At 42.8% G+C, this 24,020-nt stretch overlaps 1 protein-coding gene across 1 annotated transcript in view; it reads left to right on the top strand.

Moving 5' to 3' along the window:
* MYRFL (myelin regulatory factor like) overlaps nucleotides 1–24,020 on the top strand; it is a 1,005,707-nt gene that overhangs the window by 551,084 nt on the left and 430,603 nt on the right. The gene's annotated exons all lie outside the window — the stretch shown is intronic.

Raw genomic sequence — 24,020 nt, 5'->3', positions numbered from 1 at the left:
CAATGTCACATTAGATCAGAAAGGGTGGGAGCACCTTGAGCTTTCATGGTCCTTTATGCCATGTTAAGGGCTTTAAAATGAATTTGCCTCTCCAACGGCAACAGGAGGAGCTTGTGAAGAAGCCTTGAAGTGGAGCAAAACTACAGGAGGAAAAACAGCAATCTGGCTGCTGCTTTTTGGACCGACTGTTATCTATTTAGGATAGATTTCTTGCAACCTGGATAGAGGATGTTGCAGTAGCCTAGGTGGGATAGCACGAGAGACTGAATAATCATCTGACGAATATGCAGTTGAAATAGGGCTATAATAGGTTTCAGTCCCCTCAGAAGACCAAAACAAGTACCTGACAGAGTGGTTACTTGTTTCTAGAGACTAAGGGAGTCGTGCAACCATATGCCAACATTTTTCACAGAAGATTTCAGTGCAGGGGAGGCTAGGCTGTGCGGCCACCAAAGATTTCCCCAAGACTGAGTGTGTTTACCACACAGTAGAATCTCTGTTTTACTGATTTAATTTTAGACAATTGTCATCCATTCAACGAGTCACTGACAACATACATCTCTGAAATTTAGTCATATCCTTTAAGGAAGTTAGTGGAAAAAGAAAAGATAAGTTGGGTATCATCTGCATATGAAAAAATCTCTTAAAATGTATTACAAATACAGTTTGATCAGATAGATTTCCATCACCTTCACCCTCTATTATCACCATCCCCACTCACCCTGACATGTCGCCCATGCCTAACCTCATCTCACACCCACAGTTCTTAAAATAACATCTTGAACTTTTAGGAGGGAAACAGTACCATTATTGACTACTATCCATCTATAATTGTGTTTGGTGGGCCTCCTGTATTAGGTGTGATGCGTGAGTACCCCAGGGGTATTTTAAAGCAAATAAAATTCATGATTTCTCTCCTCTGAAATGCTTTGTATTTGCTGGAAGATATTTTCTTGTTCTCACTTTTATCCTGAGTAAAGAGACTGAGTTTGTAAAAAAGCATACCTCAGAACTGATGTATGAGTGCATAACAATCATTGCACAGCCACACCATGAGCTTTGATTACTTTCCATTCATCTACAGTAGGTAGGTTTTCTTAATTATTTTGGAAATGTAACTCACATACTTTTCTAGAAATGCAGCGAAGCATCTTAGGTTAATGTTCGTTGCTTAGGCATGCATTATCGAACATATATCTATTCTACTGGTAGTATATCTCATTTGTGAACTTAGCAAAGTATTACTTTGTATAGTGTAAAGTACAAATTTCTGTACTCTTTATTCTTATATTACAGTTTTAGATGTTTCAATCATTTTATATGGAGATTAAGTAACTCCAAAATTGAACAGTAGGCTACGTCTATGCTCAGATTATTAAAGACAGTCCTATAGGAGTATTCACAGACACAAGAGCAGTGTTGGCCTAGACAACCACACTGATGTTAATACTTACAGGTGTGGAGAGGTGTGGTGCAGCGGCCAGGGCAGCTGACCTTGGCTCACGGTTTGATCCCCGGCTCTGGCAACAGCTTATCTCAGCACCATGTGACTCTGGGCAATAGCTCACTTAATTTCCACAATGGCCCCTAGCGCCTTGAGACCTGAAAGGTTGAGTAGTTCGAGCTTTACAAATAGGGATGTATTTATTTTATATTAAGCAATATCACTTAACCTCTTGTGGTTCCACTGTTCAGGACCACCAACCATAAACAGAAAACTCTGCAACAGAGGGAATGCTTCATACATTCAAAAACAATTATTTTCTGAAAGTTTAATAGTTCAAATGATCATCATAGTTGAATGGACATGTAATTATTTCTTCTTTTCAGACCATCAGGTAGCGGGAGCCACAATTTGGTATCCAAAATAGTATATTTTTTTTCATCGAACATCGCACTCCAGCCTAGCCAACGCGCTTTGTCCTAACAAGTACTTCATCGGGGTTTGTGAAATCTTGTATAGCTATTAAAAATCAGTATGGACTAATAAACATTGTGTAATCTTGTATATGTCGCTCCAAAGTGGGTTCTGCAGAGTAATGCAGAGATGCATGTGACAGCGCCGACACTGGAACATTTTCCTCCATAAGACTCTTGTAAGACTTCAATATTATGTCCTAGGGTCTGATTTTGATGCTCTTGATTTCGATGCAGTATAGCTCGTTGAGAAATCTTTGCTTGAATGAGAGGGATCAATGAACAATACAGAGGTAGAAAGGAGGGTGGAGTGTATACTCTGAAGTCCAGTCTCAGAGCAATGGAGGAAAATATAGTCTGAATCTTCAGAAAAGTCAAGCAAAACCATAGAGTCAAGACTGAAATGGATTTTAGGAAGTCTATGGCCCAGTATTTGGAGTGATTTTTTTTCCCCTGATAACATTTGACTCTACAGGTGTCTAAATTTATCAGGTGTGATAAATACATGAGTTTCTCACCTCGTCAACGGGTAATAGAATGCTGACTTTGTTGCACACCACACTAAAAGTTTATGGTATTTGCCATAAGTTTTTCCCTTAGTAGATTTCAGAAGGTTTGACCAGGGCATATATGTCACAGTTCAGGATACACTCTGTGGCCACTTTTTATGCTAAGATCCCTCTGGTAAATAAATTAGAAAGGTTTCCTTCTTTGAAACTGATGTATTTGTATATGGTGAGTGTATGTACAAACAAAACTTAATGTGGAGAAAAGTGCTAGTGAAACGCAAAGAAAGTGGTCAAAAAGTAAAAAAAGAGAAATGCCAACTCCAGGTAAAAGCCAATTTTTAAAGATGCTCTGAAATCAGAAATTACTTTGGTAGGTGGAGTGGAGAAGACTCATGAACCAGCTAAACAGGAGTTGAGATCCTTTTTTGATCAAACAAAAATTGTTCTTAATTAATTGACGAAGTTTTAGATAAGGTGAACCTATGAGGGCCCAGATAAAAAAAAGAGTCAGCTATATTAGCTCAGTTGAGTTTAAGAAGCTATTGGAAGCATTTTAATTATTTACAGTTTTTATTGGGTGTTGTGTATCTCACACTAGTTACTTTTGAGTACAAGGTAGAATATAGAAATAAGAGTTACAGATAGTGGAGAATTAGAATCCAATAAATGACAGAAGGGTCCGGGTATATATTCTTCACAAGCCGCTCCTGGAATGTGGAGTTTAATCCAATGCATGCTGGGACAGTCCAGATTTCAGGCGTTTCCTGGCACAGTGGCAGTTTGGTTCAACCATGTTCCTTGGGTTCTGTTAGCTCTGTAGGTTATTCCATCTAAAAGTTTAATGTGGCCCAAGGCTTGTCAGTTGAGTGCATGTTTCTGTTGAGTATGTAGTTGTTTCTAAATTTCCACAAGTATTTTGGGCCTCTGCCCCATTATGCCTCCCACTTTGTGCACTCAACTTTATTCTTTTATCAAATGAGAGCTTAGTTTAACACGTACATTGAGTAGGCTTACCATTGCTAAAATTACTTTCTTAATGAAAGATGTCAGTATTTTTATATTTGAAGCAACACTAGTACTAGTATATTATAGATATTAGATGGTGAGGTGAAAAAGGATGGTAGAATTTGCTGTTAGGATGATTAGAGTGGATTGTGGTAACTACTCTATGAAAGAACGGGAAGATGTGGGATGCTGATAAGCACCCATGCACTTCAAGTTCTAATTGTGTGGTGTAGCTTTATCATTAAGGTCTGATCACATAACCAAGTTTTAGGAGGAAATCTACCTGATGGGTTGGGTAAGATGGCAGAATAACTTCCAGTAACATCCAGGGAGAAGGTCTATACACAGCAAGAAGAAGTATTTTGTGAAAGGTTCAGTGAAAGATTATATCTGCAAAACCAGAGATCACATCACAATAAAATTAATGCTTGAATTAATGGCAATAAGCAAAACAAAGGAACCAGATCATATTACATTTGTGTCCAACATGTCTGGCATTGGCTGCAGGACCTTTGGCTTTGTTAATATTTATTTTGTTTTGTCATTTATTTTTTATTTATGGATGCATTGTATGAATAGATGCATTGTGCAAAATCCTATGTGTGTGTGTGTGTTTGTGTGTGTGTGTGCGCGTACATATATATATTCACTGAAAAAACAAAGGTTACATGGACGTTATAGTTAGGCTCATATTTCACTCACACAAAACCATAGAAATGCTGCAGTTATAGTTACAAGAACGATCTATAACTTACACCCCACAATGCACTGCTAATGACCTCACATATTACATCACTCATGACATGATCAGTGACATCACTGATGACATCTCAAATTACATCACTGATGAAATCATCCAGTGATTGTGAGTGTTTTCTAAACGTTTATGAATGTTAAACATATGTCTAAGGTACCATCAAAGTTAAATTAGTATACTTTATGTACTACTAATGAGTGATACTATTTCAAACATATATTATGTGAGTAGCTGTGTCACTGTGTGTTCTCATGTATGAGTGGGTGTCTGCGAGGCTCTATTGGTGTGTGAGTGGGTATGTGATTGGCTGTATGGGTGTATAAGTGGGTGTGTTAGTATCTGTGTGGGTCAGTGAATGGCTGTATTAGTGAGTGCTTGGGTGTGTCAGTGGCTGTATGTGTGAATGAGTGGCTTTGTGAATGGCTCATGGGTGGGTGAGTAGGTGTCAAAATGGCTGTATGAGTGAGTGACTGGATATGTAAGTGGCTGTATGGGTGAGTGAGAGGGTGTTTGGTTAAGTGAGTTGGTGTGTGAATGGCTGTATTGGAGAGTGAGTGTCTCTATGAATGGCTGTATGGGTGAGTGAGCGGATGTGGGTGTGCTTATATGACTGTGTGCATGGGTATGTAAGTGGGTGTGGGAGTGAGCGTGTGATTGTTTTTATGGTTGAGTGAGTGGTTATGTTGAAAGTCTGTATGGGTGAGTAAGTGGGTGTTTGAGGGCTGTAGAGGTGAATAAGTGAGTATGTAAGTAGCTGTATGGGTGAGTATGTGGCTGGGTGAGTGGCTGAATGGGTGAGTGATTGGTTGTATGAGTAGCTGTATGGGTGAGTGAGTGGTTGTGTGAGTGGGTGAGTGGGTATGTCAGTGGCTCTATGGATGAATGAGAGGTTGTGTGAGTATTTGTATGGATCTGTGAATGGGTATGTGAGGGGTTGTGTTGGTGTGGGTATATGAGAGGTTATATAGGGGTGTGAGTGAGTGTGTAAGTGGTTCTGTGAATGATGTAAAAAATTTGAGAAGTCAGCAGCGATGTTATCAGGGATGCCACTTACCATGTCATGAGTGATGGAATATGTGAGATCATAAGCAGTGCATTGCAGGGGCGTAAGTTATAGTTAGCTAAGTAACTATAACTGCAGAATTTCTATGGTTTTGTACGAGTGAAATGTGAGACTAACTATAACATCTCTGTAACATGTTTTTTCAGTGAATCTCTGAGGGTTTGTTTATTCTATTTCCTAAATATAACAGCCCTGTAACCGTCATTTCATAAGTATAACATCCCTGTAACCTTTTTTAGTGAATTTTTAAAGCTTGTCAAATTACAATTGTAATATATTATCTCCTTCTAATGTTTATTCTTTTAGTTAATTTGTAGGGTTTATTTTTAAAACTAAGGGGCGCATGCATCAAGCTATTTACCCATCGCAAATAGGCCGATTTGCAGAATCAACCTATTTGGGGCGGGTAAAGAGCCATTTGCGATGCATCAACCCAAAATGCATTCGCAAAATAGGTAATCACAATTTTTGCGATTACCTATTTTGCTAATGCAGTTAGGGAATCGCAATTTGAAATTCTCTAAATGTAATGCAAGAAGCATTTTCAAAAGTGACTTTGCATTAAGAAATCGCAAATTTATTTAATTTGCAAATCCTTAGTAAAATGCACAGAATTGCACTTTTCTAAGTGCCATGTGACGCATATGCACGCCTGTGGGGTATGGGTGTGCACCACCTGTGCACACTTACCTTTTTCTGGGGTGCATCAGTGGGGCCTTAGGTTTGTTCATGTGTCTAGAGGTATCTCCCTGGGTGTGCCAGTGAATGCCTGGGTGTGTTATTGGATGCATTAATGTTTCTCTGGCTGTCAGTATCTGAATTGTTGTATGCCTGGGTGTATCAATGTCTGTATTGCTATGTACCTTGATGTGTCAGTTTGTATGTCAGTGTATGCCTTGGTTTGTTATTTGATGAATGAGTGTTTGGCTGGCTTTGTCAGTGTCTGCATTACAGTATACTTGGGTGTGTTAGTGTGCCCATTGGAAAGCCCCTGGGTGTGTCAGTGTGTGCCTGGGTGTGCTAGTATATGCATTACTGTTTAGCTAGGTGTGTCAGTGTCTGCTTTGCTGTATATCTCGGTTTGTTAGTGTTTGCATTGGTATGTCCTTTAGGTGTTTTAGTGTATGTTATTTAACTATTATTAACCATTATTAACTATTTACAGATATTGTTTTCTACTCAATCTTTTCAAACATTTGCATATGTATATATCTACAACACCACAAAAGAAAGTGATGTTTGGAACTACTGTACTATACTTGCTGGGTATAAGAAGGTCAGAAAATCAGAGGAGGAACGGATCACTTGTCCTGAGTCACCAGGGTTTAGTAGTTTTTTGTTTTGTGTTACCGATAAAAAACCCTCAATTACATGCCAAGGCTCGGGTGGCGGTATATCTTGGTTCTCCGCCTCTAAATTAGGTACGTGGCAGCATCATCATTGGGTTAGTTTTGCATGCTTCCTCCACCCGGAGGTAAACCACTAGTTGGTACAGTAGTGATCAGTGATAGTGAATAACAACATGAGTGAAAAGATAATGTGATAAAATAGCTTGAGTGGCCAGATTAAGAGAAAAATGTATTAGGTCTGGGGTCGGGCTTGTTTAAAAACTTTGGTGTGCGTAGGGAGAGGAGTTAAGAATCTTCCGCACTATTCTTTATCCATAAAAAGGTCAACATGTTTCAGCCTTATAAATGCCCAAGGGGGATCAAGTAGGCTTCTTCAGGACCTGGTGCAAACTAGTAAAATAGTGATGGAGCCCTATATTTAGAGGGTTTTAGATGAGTCTAGGTGTATTAACCTAACTTTGATAAGGTCTAGTAGTACCTGTAAGTAAAGAGGAAGACAAGACAAACAAATATTTATAGATGGCGTCAGTGGCACTGTATCAGTGGTAAATTGCGGTGCTTCTACCATTATTTGAACCATTATTTGGAAGAAATATAAAGAACTAGAAAATGGCAATTCATCTCTTGTACAAATGACAAAATATTCACTCTTTCCCTGTGGCAAAAATCTCTCATTGTTCAATACCAAGCTGAATTCTCACTCATCTGGTTTCATGAAATGTCGTGGTTCAACTATGTAGGAAAGTCTATGTGGTTGCTTCTGGGTTCATAAGGTAACTCAATTTCATTATTTTTAGTGTACACATTCATTTCGGATAGGTATGCTTATCCACAATCGGGAGCCTTTGATATTGATGTTATTTGTGTAATACACTATCTTGGTGTATCAGGTCAGTCCCTGATTCTGATTGTATGGAGGCAGACTAGGTAGTTTTGAGTAGTGCATCGTTTATAAACGGGCCCTATTATTAGAAGGGAGCGTAGTGTGGGCATCGCATTGGAATGAGAAAAGCTCGTAGGAGTTACATAGAGCAGGAGGTTGGTAACCCTTGTGTTACAGATTGAAAATTAAAATGCGAGTGAGAATAGACTTCCGCCACTGGAACTACATATGTGAGAAGGCGGTATTGGTTTGTTTAAATAGTAGAAGTTCACGATTAGTGACAGTCAAGACAGCGGCCAACATTAGTGTTAGTATAGCGCCCGCCATGCCCCATCTGTGCATACGTTGTTAGTGCCCAGATTCCGGCATCAGCAGGTGAACCGGAAATGTTGGTTCCTGCTGAGGAAACAACATACATATATAGCAAATTGCAAGCTGGCTGAGAGAATACATTACGGTTACATCGCCGTGGCTTCTCGATGTCGTCGAGTCTACCTATTGTGCAGGAGTTGCGCAACTTGTGCTGTCTCTGCCTCTCGGTCCCCGGTGCTAGTAGGGGGCTTCCTCCTTCTTTTGAACTGAGGTTGATTGCAATAGAGAAAAGACTATGCCCATACATTGCATGTAAATAGACGTAAGTTTTTTGGACGGTTTGTTCGAAAAAAGTCCCGTATTTTTGTTTATTAAAAAGAAATAGGGTGGTGAGGTGTCTATCATGCGGGGTGTTTTTTAAATAATTATGTAAAGTATCAAACTGAGAAACCGAGAATACCCTAAAAAGACCATCAAAAAAAGCAAGAAAAGGGCTATAAATCCACCCAGAGAAAGCCTTCTTGATAAATCCCCTAAAGTCCCAGAAAAGGACTTAACAACATGTGTAACAACATACAATACAGCTTCAAACAAAGTAAAGAAAATAGTCAACAAGAATTAGAGTATCATCACGTCAGCTGTTTTCACCTTGCCTAAACGCAGGTTCGCAAATAAAAGAACAAGAAACCTCAAAGACATTCTGGTTCACACTAGATCACCACCACCAAAACTAGGTGACCTAACACCACAACTATGGGGCAATACCCCACTGGTGGGACATTACCCATGTGGCTCTTGTTCGGTATGCAATTTGACTACAGCAACAAAAACTCTGCAACTTCTACCAAACTTTAAATGGACCATCAGGTACCATACGAATTGTAACACCAGCCATGTAGTCTATATGATCACCTGCCCTTGCAATTTACGCTACTTCGGGATGACCTGCCGTAAAGTGAAACAACGGATAGTAGAACACATTAGCAACGTTAAGTGCCAAAGGAACACGACAAAAATAAGCAATCATTATATAGAGGCCAGGCACACCGTAAATGACTTGAGATGGGTAATTTAGGAAACAGTGACCACAAAAAACCACAATGCAGAGAAAGTCCTATTCGAGACGTAACAGAGATGAGTCCACTGCTTGCGAACAAATGACTGCGGGCTCAACGACAACATCCCGTGGCTAAGTCTTAACCACTAAAGAGACTTTTTCTGACACAAGTACGAACACTCACTGAAAAACACCTAATTGGACAATACATTGCCACCTCTGAACTCCTATTGAATGTTGGCAATCTGAAAACCCTTTGGGTATCCAAACTATCTGTTGAAGACATTCTCCCAAATTCCATATGATTAAGATCCTAGTCTTTAGGAGATACTTTATCGGCACCCCCCAAGTGTCATTAACACAGGGCTCCTTCATTCCAACATTTGGCGAGGTTATGGGCTTATTCTGCAGCACGCCAGTTACTAATAATAACTATGACAACGGCCACAAATTACGAGCCCTCGATATCCATTACACATGGCTATATCTTAAAATATAGATAGGGAACACTTGGTAGAGTCAGCACAAGTTGTGTACTCCATTTTTCACTTTACATAATTTTTTTAAAAACACCCGTGCATGATAGACACCTCACCACCCTATTTTTTTTTTTAATAAACAAAAATACAGGACTTTTTTACGAATAAACCGCCAAAAAAAGTATGTATATTTTCATGCAATGTATGGGCATAGTCTTTTCTCTATTGCAATCGACCTCAGGTCAAAAGAACAGGAAGAAGCCCCCTACTAGCACCGTGGACCGAGAGGCAGAGACAGCACAAGTTGCGCAACTCCCGCACAAGAGGTAGACCCGACGACATCGTGAAGCCACGGCGACGTAACCGATATGTATTCTCTTACCCCGCTTGCAATTTGCTATATATGTATGTTGTTTCCTCAGCAGGAATCAACCTTTCAGGTTCACCTGATGATGCCGGAATCTTAGCACAAGCAAGGTATGCACAGATGGGGCATAGCGGGCGTTATACTGACACTAATGTTGACCGCCGTCTTGACTGTCACTAATTGTGAACTTCTACTATTTAAACATACCAATATCGCCTTCTCACTTACCAAGTTCCAGTGGCGGAAGTCTATTCTCACTCGCATTTTAATTTCTAATCTCTAACACGAGGGTTACCAACCTCCTGCTCTCAGTAACTCCTACAAGCTTAACCTCATTCCAATGCGATGCCCACACTCCGCTACCTTCTAATAATAGGGCCCGTTTATGAATGATGCACTACTCAAAACTGCCTAGTCTGCCACCATACAATCAGTATCAGGAACTGACCTGACACACCAAGATAGTGTATTACCCAAATGACATCAATACCACAGGCTCCCAATTGTGGATAAGCATGCCTATCTGAAATGATTGTGTACACTAAAAATATTGACATTGAATTACCTTATGAACGCAGAAGCAACCACACAGACTTTCCTACATAGTTGAACCACAACATTTTATGAAACCAGATGAGTGGGAATTCAGCTCGCTATTGAACATTGAGAGATTTTTGCCACAGGGAATGAGTGAATATTTTGTCATTTGTACAAGAAACAAATTGCCATTTTCTAGTTCTTTTAATTTCTTCCAAATAATGGTTCAAATAATGGTACAAGCACAGCAATTTACCATTGATACAGCACCACTGACGCCATCTATATATGTTTGTTCGTCTTGTCTTCCTCTTTACTTACAGGTACTACCAGGCCTTATCAAAGTCAGGTTAATACACCTAGACTCATCTAAGACCCTCCAAATATAGGGCTCCATCACTATTTTACTAGTTTACACAAGGTCCTGAAGAAAGCCTACTTGACCCCCCCATGGCAATTATAAGGCTGAAACATGTTGACCTTTTTATGGACAAAGAATTGTGCGGAAGATTCTTAACTCCTCTTCCTACGCACACCAAAGTTTTTAAACAAGCCTGACCACAGACCTAATACATTTTTCTCTTAATCTGGCCACTGAAGTTATTTTATCACGTTGTTATTCACTATCACTGATCCCTACTGTACCAACCAGTGGTTTACCTCCGGGTGGAGGAAGCATGCAAAACTAACCCTTTGATGATGCTGCCACATACCTAATTGAGAGGCGGAGAACCAAGATATACTGCCACCCGAGCCTTGGCACGTGATTGAGGGTTTTTTATTGGTAACACAAAACGAAAAACTACTAAACACTGGTGACTCAGGACATGTGGTCCGTTCCCCCTCTGATTTTTTGACGATTGAAACAACTACTAAACCCTGGTGACTCAGGACAAGTGATCCGTTCCCCCTCTGATTTTTTGACGATTGAAACAAGGAAGCTGAATGGATCACAACCTCTTCCTTCTCCCTCCTCTTGATTTCATAGGGTAGAAGAAGTCCCAATTGTAAGCACTTGAAACCAATTCATGAAACGGGTGTAAAGCTGAATCATTCATAGGAAACTCAGTGCATCAGAATATTCCACCACTACAGCACCCTCTGGAGAACATTCATCAGCTGTGATCATCAGAATACCAGCAGCCTATGAAGATATAAACAAAATAATTACACACTGTGCAAAATGCCATGTTTGTTGCTTTTAAAATGTCTTATGTAGCTCAGTTGTCCATGCTAGTGTACCTGTGTGAATGACTGTATAAGTTTTTGAGTACATGTATGAATACTAGGGGTGGGCGGCCAGCTACGCTCCATGCACGGAGTGTGCGTAGTGCCGTCTCCTACGCATTTTGCGTAGCGGGCGTAGCCAGGCGGCACTACGCGCGCTCCGCAGACGGTGCCCACGCATGCGCATTAGTATTCGAAATGACAGCGCGAATCCAGGGACAGCGAGAGGGAGCCCCGGTGACACGCCGGACAAGGTAAGTGTTTTTAAAAGCTTTCTATCCTTTTATTGCAGTATTTAGGGAGGGCGGGAGGGAGGCGGGCGGCGCGTAGTGGGGCTACGCGGAGTGCGCGGGTGGGCGTAGTTTTGTGCCCACTTCGCGTAGCTCCGCGTAGCACACTACGCCCAGGGTTAATGAATACCTGTTTGGTGTGTTTGTGACCCTTACATTAACTTAATATTAAACATTGATCACTTAACATATTGTTCTAACATATTGCAATACAATTTAAACCAAACAATTAACAAACATAACATAACCTATTTAACTATTTACAAATACAGTAACACACTGAAACTTGAACTTTAAGAAAAAAAAGTAGCACCATAGGAAGAGAAAAGATGATTCCTAGAAATGTAGAAGAAGAAATAGATGAAGAGGTACAAGGTATGTGTACACATGCTCCTGTGTAAATGAGAGTGTAGTAGTATTTGTAGGATTTTCCAGGATTAAATTGAGACAGTAGGAACCCACTCATGTACTTTGCAGGGCTGTTGCCTATTTGCTTTACCTCTGCAAATATTGTGACAAATGAGTACTGGAATCATTGTGATGTGTAGCTTAACTACATGTGAAATTTAGGAACACTAGCTTGGTTTCTAACCCTGAGTTGTGCAGAATATCCATGGGATCACTTGCAAACTCTGACATCACATGTATCAAATGTATCATCCACTGAGCTTCTAAAAGGAATTAAAGGTACCATTGCGTATTTTCCTTTACACGTGAAACACTATATTGAAACTGTTGGTTAGAGCGAGAATCGGAAGAACTGCTTGTTATTCTAGTAAATGGTGTGCCCATTAAAAACAAAAAAGTCTGTCAGGAACTAGTGGATGTCAATAAGGTGAAGAAAGCTACATTATATCTTAAAGACAATAATGTTTACTAAAAAGATGTAGATGTTCTCTGACATGGATGTTGCATGATGGAAGAAATATTGCCTACAGTGGACAGTTTGAAAAAGTGGATAGAAGTAGATACGAAGAATACATGAACCTTACAGTGTATATCTGCTATATTCAAAAGAGATTATGGGGATGTCATTAAACTGTATCAGATAAACAAGCAAAAAAAAACAAATACTGTCTGAGGAAAAGGTTTCTCAAGTTGCTTCTTCTCAGTCCTATTTGAACAAACAGAAAAAGAATAAAACTGTTAGAAACACCTTCTTAAAAAACAACAGTAGTTCTAACAAGCATTTCTAAACCACCCCTCAAAATCCTCGTAGTGCTAATGACACAGTTTCTGACTAACAATGAATTTCAACATCCACCCCTCTGAGGTTAGTTTTTACTTACAGACAAGGACATCCTTTATAGTGGGATAACTCAACCTCAACCCCTTCTTTAGAACAACTGTGTTGTCCCTCCCATCACCACAAATATGTCTCCAAAGCCACCTCTACAATCCTCCCACGAGATCCTTTGTACAACTACAGATACTTCTTATGACAGAAATAACCTGGCTATATCAAGCCCCCCCTTAAAGTCAGCCACCAAGTCTCTTTCTTCTGCACTAGACTCACTAATGGTGCTCACATCTTTTTGCTAGACTCTAAGAGTTATTTAGCCTTCATGACACTACAGTCAGCAAGACACTTTTATCCTCACCTCTTCTTTCCTCTGCACCCAGCTGGGACAGCTGCAGCCTCAACTCCCACTGAGCCTGCCTGTCCTTTAGGCCCTCAGGGGACTGAGTTTTGGAGGAGACAGTACTTCTGACACCACATCCAACAGAGAAGTCTCTCTCGGTGGGATCCCCTCTCTCTCCTCTGGAGACTTTACCAACTTATTTCCCCACTCTTCCCCCTCCTTCTGAAACCTATTACCCTTTTGGACCCTGATTCTGAGCTGAACTACAATCAGGGTTCTTCCTTTTCAAGTGTGCTGAAGTAGTGATCTTCAAACTCTTGTTGTGGTCCATTCTGCGCATGTTCTCCCAGACTTTAAGGGTGAACTAGTATACAAACTTGGATGTGCTGGTGAGAAAATGGGTGTATGAATGTTGTTTTGATTGTGTGACTGAGTGTTGCAGTCACTGTCTGGCTATATGAGAGGTGGGTACATAAGTACTTTTGTGGGAGGGTAAATGGATATATAAGTGCCTGCCTGACTTATTGAACGTGTGCAAATTACATACTACAAGCAAACACCCTAATTTAATTTCCAAAACATTCATTCATACTGGCTTATGAAAATTACAATTTTTTCAGTATACCAATTTATCTTTCTCCTTTCCTGCTCACTTTTTTTGTTGTTAATATTCTGATCTAATATCCCTGCTATTCCCCTTTGACTATAGTGTATAGAAGGTACACAGTTTCTTTCAGTGTGCATATATTCTCTCTAAATATACTTTTATATACTACAACCTAATTAACATACCTCTGAATGCCCTCTCTGCTCTCCCAGTATTATTTCTATATCTGGTAACATATAGAAACACACTTCAAGTCAGTTTATGTGAACCAAAGATTTCCTTATGGGAAATGGTACGAGTACGTATCCACCACACCATTCATACTCTTACTACATCAAGGTGTGTCTCTCTCAGTGATCCTAGTTGTGTTCGCTCCTCTTCCACGTTGCGGAATGAAGAGCGTAAAATTCTAGCTTTAAGTAGTACCCTTAATGAGCATAATGAGTAAATTGGTAGCACATGTGATCGTAATTTCCCTTAAAAAAAGGTTTCCAGTGTCTGGAAAACCTCCTGTATGTTAGCGATCGTGTACCCGATCTTCGCGTCAGAAGCGATAATGAGGAAATGGAGAGAAGCAGTGGGAAGTCCTAATTGCAGCCCGTCGGCGGAACATCTGTGATTCCCCTGTAGTAAGGGTATGAATGGTGGTGTGGATATGTGCTCGTACCATTTCCCATAAGGAAATCTTTGGTTCACATAAACCAACTTGAAGTGTGTTTCTATATTTCTCTTCCAGAGTTTGACTACAGGGGTCTCTCCTTCACCCTCCTCCCCTGGGGTGTGTAGGAAGCTTAATTAGGGTAATACTGTGAGCTGGTCTCACACTTATGTGCAAAATAAAGTGCATGTGTCTCACATTTGCAGTGACACGTGTTTCACACAATAGCCACTATGTGTACAAGTGATGCATGTGGGGTAATTTTCCCTGCATTATTTACCTTTCTTTGACCAAATATCTTTGATGGCAATCTCCTTTTCTTATGTTAAAAGGTTTCAGGAAACCCTCTTAGGTAGAGTGTGACACAGGTCAACCTACCCAGTGGTAATTCTGTACCAATGCTTTAGTAGGATAGTAGCCCACATCTCTTTCTTTTTCCGTCCTGATGAATGCGGCGGACCCTTTGGGCCATAAGGGCAGAAACATGTCAACAACTATAATCACTAAGGTGATGGGGTAATAATTCCCCTATACCACTGTTCTTCATTTGTAATATCATATAATTGCCTATTAGAATAAATGTATTTTGACAATTAAACTGATTTTTAGATTATCACTCACTATCATGGGCCCCCACTTAGTTTTAGAAGTACCTCCCTGTCTCCAGGTGTAGGCCCGCTCTCTATCAAACCAAGTTTTTAGAGAGCCAATGATGACGCATGACACCTGGTGGTGTGTGAGGACAGTCCTTCACTTTTTGTGAGATGCCAGGCACTTTACTTAGCATTTTCTAAGTCTCCGTTATTTATACTCAGGGCAGCTTCTTTTGTGCATTCATGTTAGGATGGAGGCCAGCTCACCCTGAATGCCCCTTGTTTCTAGTTCCCTCCCCTAGTACTCCCTAGGGTTACTGTGTTACATGTAATTGTTGTATGCCTGATTAACATATTTAATTTAATTGTAAGTTCCTTGTAAGGTGGTATACCATATACCCAAGTCCTGTAAATTAAATGCTAGTAGTGGCCGAAGCACTAATTGTGCCACCCACGAAAGAAGCCTTTCAAACCTGCCTCAGGCCTTCCACTGCAGTGCCTGAGTCTACAGTTTATTGCCACTTTGACTTGTCATTTAAAACTACTTGCCAAGCCTTAAACTCACCTTGTATTACATATAAGTCACCCGTAATGTAGACCTTAGGTATAGGTAGCCCTAAGGGCAGGGTGCTACATAAGTAAAAGGAAGGACATGTGCTTTTATATTTTGCATGTCCTGGTAGTGACAAACAGCCGATTTTGCTTTAAGCTACTATGAGGCCTACTCCTCTCATAGGTTACCATTGCAAATTCCTTAAAACACGTTTAAGCTGTCATTCCTGAGCAGAGTGGAGTAGCTTTTTCATGTAACATATCTGGGGAATGGTACTGATAAATCATCCTTACTGGTGAAGTTAGATTTGATGTTACTGTTTTAATAATGCCTCTTTTAGAAAGTGACATTTTTTTCTACTTACTGCTCTGCGTGCCTTGCAGACTGTCTCTAATACACATCTCGACTGGGTGACAGCTACATTTTGTGCATTTCCTTCTGATAGCCACAAACACAAGAAGGCTAGGTCTGTCTGAGTATCCGTCTAAATACATCTGCATTCTTATGGTGCTGTCTGGGCAGGATTGAGGGGAGAGTCTAACACTTCACTTGAATAGGCTATGTCTTATCCCCACACAAAGGATGGATTACCCCCAACAGATAGCCTGGCAGACAGGACTGTGTTGAAAGGGATCTTTGTGCATGTCAGAGACTTGCTTTGAAGTCTCCCCATATCAAAGCCACCTTTGAGTATAAGTACTGTATCTCTGACCCCCTAAAATCAGACACTTTGGATCTGGAACAAAGCTCTGCCAGAGGAACTGTTGTGCTGCTTAAAGGACTCAACTGGACTGCTGATCTGGAAAGCCTGCTTTTCTGTTTGTTACCCTGCTGTCTGCTGCTGTCTGACTCAGCTGAAAGAGAGCTAGACTCTGCCTGCACCCAAGTCTTCTCCAAGGGCTTGCTGGCGTGCCTCCTGTTCTTCTGAAAGGATACAAAAGACTTCCAACTCATCACCCACACCTTCCGGGTCCATTTTCAACTCACTCCTGACCCCCAAGAGGCGCCTCTGCAGTCCTGGGCCCCTGCAAGTGGTTTTTGGACCCTTAAAATCAAGCTTTTGGGCTCTTCATGACCTCAAATGGGCCCGTTCACTCTGGAACTGAACTGTTTGTTCAAAGGATAAGTGCAAACAGCTGTCACATCATCTAGTCGCACAGCAAACATCGTCACATATATCTGTGAGGCCCCATCTGCCACCTGTGAAGCCTGGCTGACTCTTTGCGCCCGCAGGATCATTGCTAGTGCCATTCTACTTTCTCCTGCCGACAGTCTTCCCCCACAATCGGGACTCTTGGCACAACTTGAGAAGGTAAAACTTCAGTGGGACCTGTTTAGAACTGTATCCAACCCACGCTTCATCGCAGTCGAGCCAAACTTTGGATTTACCCTGGTCTAGCGTGAACTCAAGTAACATTTTATCGCTATTGACTTCAAAATACTGTTTTGGGTGTATTTTAAAAAAAAATCATGACACCAGTTTTACTTATTGGACGTTTGGAGTTTTGGTTTTGTTTTATCCATAGAAATATAGCTTTTGTTTTGAACCCTGTGTAGACTATTTTCGTGTTTTTGTGCTAGTTTTGTGCCGCAACACCAGCACCCTGCTCGACAACCTCGCCAACCTTGGACTCAAGCAACTGGTGAGCACCCCCACCCACCTCGCCGGACACACACTCGACGCCGTCTTCTCATCCAGCAAAGACATCGCCTTCAGCCACGCCACAGAACTCCACTGGACGGACCACAGCTGTGTCCACTTCACCTTCGATAGAACGACGATCCACCACCACCAGCAACAGGCCCCTCGAAGAAGCTGGAACAAGATCACGGCGGACCAGCTCGCCGCCTCCCTGAGCCAGCACCCTCCTGCCAGCTCAGCGAACCCCAGCCAGGCCGCCGACAACCTCGCAAAGTGGATCAGCAACTGTGCGGACGAACTCGCCCCCCTGAGGACCCCGGCCAGCAGACCCGGCAGCAAGAAGGCCCCATGGTTCACCGACGAACTCAAGAGCTCCAAGAAGAACTGCCGAGCCCTCGAGAAAGCCTGGAGAAGGGAACCAACACCGGACAACATGGCCTCCCTCAAGCTCGCCACCCGGAAGCACCACCAACTGATCCGCACCGCCAAGAAAACCGCATTCAAGGACCGGCTGGACAACAACGCACACAACTGCAAGGAACTCTTCAACATCGTGAAAGAGCTCTCCAACCCCAACGCAGGAAGCAACGACATCACCCCTTCGCAAGACCTCTGCAACTCCCTCGCCTCCTACTTCCACAATAAGATCGCGGACATACACAACAGCTTCAGCATTCAAACGACGCATGCCACGACCACAGCAACGCCGCCCACCACCACCCTCCGCGCTTGGACTCCGGTCAACACCGAAGACACCATCCGCATGATGAACTCCGTCCACTCCGGATCCCTGACCGACCCCTGCCCCCACCACGTCTTCAACAAGGCGGACGCTGTCATCGCACCCCACCTGTGGGACATCATCAACACCTCCTTCGACACCGCCACCTTCCCTGAGAGCTGGAAGCACGCCGAACTCAGCGCTCTACTCAAGAAACCCACAGCGGACCCCACCGAACTCAAGAATTACCGCCCCATCTCGCTCCTCCCGTTTCCAGCCAAAGTCGTCGAGAAGACCGTCAACAGACAGCTTGCCGCCTTCCTCGAGACGAACGGATCCCTCGACCCCTCACAGTCTGGGTTCCGAGCCAACCACAGCACCGAGACCGCCCTCATCGCCGCCACCGACGACATCCGAGCCCTGATGGACAACGGAGAAACAGCGGCCCTCATCCTCCTAGACCTCTCCGCGGCCTTCGACACTGTCTGCCACCGCACCCTAGTGCAGCGCCTCAGCAACGTCGGAATCCAGGAGAAGGCACTGGAATGGATCATCTCCTTCCTCGACGGAAGAACACAGAGAGTCCGCCTACCACCGTTCAAGTCAGAGGCCACCGAAGTCATCTGCAGCATCCCTCAAGGATCCTCGCTGAGCCCCACCCTCCTCAACGTCTACATGAGCCCCCTCGCGGCCATCGCACGCCAACACAACCTCAACATAATCTCCTACGCCGACGACACACAGCTGATCCTCTCCCTGACCAACGACCCCGCCGCCGCCAGAGCCAATCTGCACGAAGGGATGAAAGATGTAGCCGAGTGGATGACAACCAGCCGCCTGAAACTGAACTCAGACAAGACGGAGGTCCTCATTCTGGGCTCCTCGCCCTCCACCTGGGACAACTCCTGGTGGCCCCCCGCCCTGGGCACCGCACCCAAACCGACGGACCACGCACGGAACCTGGTTTTCATCCTGGACTCCTCCCTCTCCATGACCAGGCAAGTCAACGCCATCTCCTCATCGTGCTTCAACATCCTACGCATGCTACGGAATATCTTCTGGTGGATCCCCACCGAGACCAGGAAGACCGTCACCCAGGCCCTCGTCACCAGCCGACTGGACTACGGCAACACCCTCTACGCCGGTACCACCGCCAAGCTCCAGAAGAGACTCCAGCGGATCCAGAACGCCTCAGCCAGACTCATCCTCGACATCCCACGAACCAGCCACATCTCCAGACATCTGAGAGACCTGCACTGGCTCCCCGTCAACAAAAGAATCACCTTCCGTCTCCTCACCCACGCACACAAAGCCCTACACGATCAAGGCCCGAGCTACCTCAACAACCGAGTCAACTTCTACGCTCCCAAACGCCACCTCCGTTCAGCCAACCACGCCCTCGCCGCCGTCCCCCGCATCGGAAGAGCGACAACAGGAGGAAGGTCCTTCTCCTACCTGGCCGCCAAGACCTGGAACTCCCTCCCTCCCGACCTGTGCTTGACCCAAGACCACCTCTCCTTCAGGAAGAAGCTCAAGACCTGGCTGTTCGAGCAGTAACGGCACCCCCCCTCCCCCCCCCCAAGCGCCTTGAGACCCTACGGGTAAGTAGTGCTCTCTATAAACGTCTTTGATTGATTGATTGATTGATTGATTGATTTTGTTACTCTTTGAGTGTGTTGCACAAATTCTGTACACCTTGCTTCTTTAGATAAGCCTGACTGCTCTGCGGTAAGCTACTAGAGGGTGAGCATAGGCTATATTTTAGTGTGTAATTAGCTTATCGTGACTAGAGTAGTGATTTCTGCCTGGCCTGGGTGCATACCTCCGCTGACCAGGAATTCAGTTACTAACAAAATATATAGGAATATAGGAACCACGCCCAGTCAGGACAAATGGTGCAGTTGGTGCAAGTTTATAGGGAAATAACTTGCACCAACTGCACTATAATTCATCAGTTACAGTTATCCTTAGTAACTATAACTCAAGCCATAAGGTAACTATAGCTTGCGCCCCCACCATGCACTGTCTTCTCATTAATTATGTAATTTCAGTTGTGGCAGTCGTATTATCAATGATATCATAGAACGAGATGAGTGATGTAATAAAACGAGGTCTTGAGTTATAGTTACTTTTCACCAAATTCTAATGTCACTTTAATCTCAGTGAATTTCTATTTTTTTAACATTAAGAAATATTTTATTACTACAGAAAGCTAATCCTTTGTTGCCCATGTCCTTAAGCCAGCCACCCTGCAGGCAGCCCCCTAAAATATAAAACGTGAGCCTATTGGGTTTATCAAGGGGGGAGCATATCCATATATATAAATCAGATCTATCATCTTTCTTCAAAAATCATCAATACTTTGAATCAAATCTATCTATAATTCAATAATTCACACAATGCAACGCTTATTAATATTGATTATTTAAAAAAGTTTCAACAGAGTTTTAATTAAAAAAATGTCTGTGACACTTTCTTTTCAAAATAAATAGTCGGGGATATTCTTTTATTTTTTTTTAAACAAACATGTTTCTCAGTTTTTCATTTAACATTTTTCTGCCCAGAAAATGCAATCATATAAATAACCACAAGAGGGTCTTGCACTTCAGCTGAAGATCATAGAGCTCCAGTTAAGAGTGCTTTTAAAACATATGTTAAGTTCTCTTGAGGTCATTGATTTGATGACCCAGGAGACTTACTGTTTTTTTAGTAATAGAGCTGGGGGTCTGCTGGACTACCTGCTGCCCCAACAACATTAAAACAAGCATTTGCAATGCAATCGGTCTCGCCTTCAGGACCTTATATGTATTTAATTATGCTGCACATTAGCCTGGGTGCTGAAACATCTACTGTTCTTTAACATGGAGGGAAACTAAGCACCAAACTGCGTGAACACATGGAGAGAAATATTGCCTTTCAGTGGGAAATGGTGTTGTCTAAAGCTCTGCTTTTAATATAAAAGCAGGACCTTCTGTGGTCATATATCTGAAAATACAGGATTTAAAAAAATAGTATTGTCTACGGGTTGTCCTGGAAGACAATTTCTATGGACTGGAATCTATAGAAGGCTAAAGTGATTCTGGTATTTTACTGACCTGTGCTGGTCGTTTTCTATCAAGACAGTTAAATAGAGGCAGTTGAACAGAAATAAAATTCTGTAAGCTGAAGCAGACAAGTCCTAGGGCTGATCTCCAGAGTCCAAAAAGTACATGCACATTGATACAGCGCGGGCTCACCTGCTCGACATTTTACCATACTCACCTGGGCCCATAAAACATACACACTTTGAACAGGTAAACCTATGCTAAAATCAGAATATTATTTTAACCATTTAGGACCTATACCGTCTGACTTACCAATCCTTGTCACCAGTACCTAGAGTCCTAAGGGATCAAGGGAGTTAGAATAATAGGCAGTATATAAACATTTGCACTTATTAAAATAACCACAGACTCAAGAAAGATTTGAACACTTTAAGTAAATTCTTAAATGTCAGAGTCCATACTAAATTAGTCACAGCTTGTTCAATTAAGAAGAATATAATCAAAGCAAGATGAAGCAGAATTATTATGAGACTTTCTTTAAGCATTGAAACATGGGAAGGGTAAGAAAAAGGAAACAGTACAATGACATACCAATATGAATTTTATATTTAGCTGGTATGGTGTGAAGACCAACCCTCGGCTACGGGCTGGGATAAAAGACAGGACTTGCAGTGCAGGTGCCAATAAGACAGCACAGGTGTAGATCAGGACAAGTGATGACCAAATTAGGATGGATTCAGGTTGGAACCAGGCACCCTCAGCTAAGTGCAACACCAGCGTTACACCCCTCCCTGCAGCTAACAGTTGGACCCTGATTGGGTTCGCGAATCTTCTCCCCAGAACCCCGATTGGTTTATCGATTCTTCTGAAAGAGTGCACGGCCTGCACCTCTGCTTTTGATCGCCTATTGAGTGCGTTGGGTCAGTGACAGGTCAGCTATTCGGACAAGTCGGACAAACTAACTAGCTAAGCCTACCTTAGTTGTACCATTTTCTAGGGCAGTGTACCACCCCCCAATGTTGCAAATGTGTGTATTCCCTCAATTTGATTGGTCAAAAGACGAGGAGAGGTCATCACACCATACCAGTTATGAGGTCACTTGATTTAATAATGCAAATTATCTTCCCGCCCATTACTTGAAATTTTCCCATGCATTTTATTCCACCCAACAATGAATGTTCTAATAGTAAATAAAATGTAAAACAATTTATCAAAGTTTCTTCCTCTAGACAGGTCGCGGGGTGAGTTTCCCAGGCGCATCTTCAGGCAAAACTGTTGTTGGCATGGATTCAATGCCATGGCTTGTGGACTCTTGAGAACGCAGCACATGCGCAGTTGCGGGACCCAAGATGGAGCAACATTGTACTTAATTGGTCCAAACACAAGCTAATAGCAAAGTCAAAAAAGAACAGTTTTAGAACAAAGAATAAATGAATGCACTGGCTACTAGTGTTGAGGTTCTTGCTGCTGCGGTCCACAGCGCCGGGACACCCCCTTTGGGGGTAGCTGTGCCCTTAATAAATGTTACTATAATAATAATAATAATAATAATAATAATACTTATCTCTACTCTATTCCCATTATTTAATTTTAACTACAGCATTAGGTATTAAGCAGAACAAACAATTTAGTAAAAGCAGCTTCGCAAGCGTTAGCACATGAAAACATAGAGCAGCCATCATTAGTTCTAGTGCGCAGAAGCAAAGATTTCCCACCAAAGCAGAGAATACGTCATGTCATGTGAGTGTGGCAGACGCATGCGCAGAAAAGTTCCCACATTGCGACGGCCATTTTAAGACACTCGAGTTACGGTTAGTAGAAAGCACATTGAAAAGTTTCCCCTAGATAATAGAAATGTCATGTGGTGTATTGTTAATCAGACAAAACATGTTTATTAGTGTATTACAGTTTATCTCGAGAGGGCTGAGTACAGGCAAGTCCCTGTACAGGCGATACCTTGCTCCATCAACATTTAAGTATATACTAAAGTATATACAAGAGGTCTCGAATGCTCGACCTAAAGAGGCTTGTTGGTGCCCCTCCCTATTCTAGGGGTACTGCCAAGCTTTAGAAAATGCCCTGGGGAGTGGCCCCGGGGATCCTATCCTCCGGTTCCTTTTTTATTGAAATAAGGAGAGGAGGGTGCATGGCCCTCCTCTCCGAGCTTTTATGGTCCCATGGACCCTTCCCCCAGAGAGTGAAGTAGTGTGGCTCACTGGTTAGAGGCGGCAGACCCGAGAGCAGAGGACGGCCCGGGACCAGGGTTCGATTCCCGGCGCGGCAGGTTTCTGGACCAGGGTCAGCGGACTCGATAATTCTCTCGCCTCGGTGCCCACTCTGATCAGCGATCACACTCGGCAACTCTGGGCATTAGCTTGCCTCATCTTCACTAACGGCCCCACCAGACCGCCGGGGATGCCTGGTCTCACCCTGGAGATACCCATTAAGGGACCATCTCTCAGGGAAGCCAGGAAGGTTTTCGCAGCGGTCGAAGCGCCTTGGGACCCTACGGGTAAGTAGTGCGCTATATAAATGCCAATACATTTACATTACATTTACATTTACTCTAGTGGATGCCCTGGTGCCTAACCGGGTCAGCCACAAACTACTATGCTAGGGGATCTGGGGGAAAGCTGGCTTGGGAAAGGGTATCTCGCGCACACCTCCCTTCCCATATTTAATAAATGATGTTGAAGAAAACGCCAACTGTACCATCACTGTCAGTAAGGTAAGTTTACATAACATATGTAAAAGCACACTTTTCACCAATAATCCCTGGCACGGTAGTGGACTCAATGTGCCAGAGCAGAGTGCAATCACTGTCAGTCAGGTAAGTCAATGGCTGAAGTGGGCTGGCCCTGTCCATG

Source organism: Lissotriton vulgaris, chromosome 1_1, assembly GCF_964263255.1.
Source record: "Lissotriton vulgaris chromosome 1_1, aLisVul1.2, whole genome shotgun sequence".
Lineage (NCBI taxonomy): Eukaryota > Metazoa > Chordata > Amphibia > Caudata > Salamandridae > Lissotriton > Lissotriton vulgaris.
This window is presented reverse-complemented; position numbering and strand designations above follow the sequence as displayed.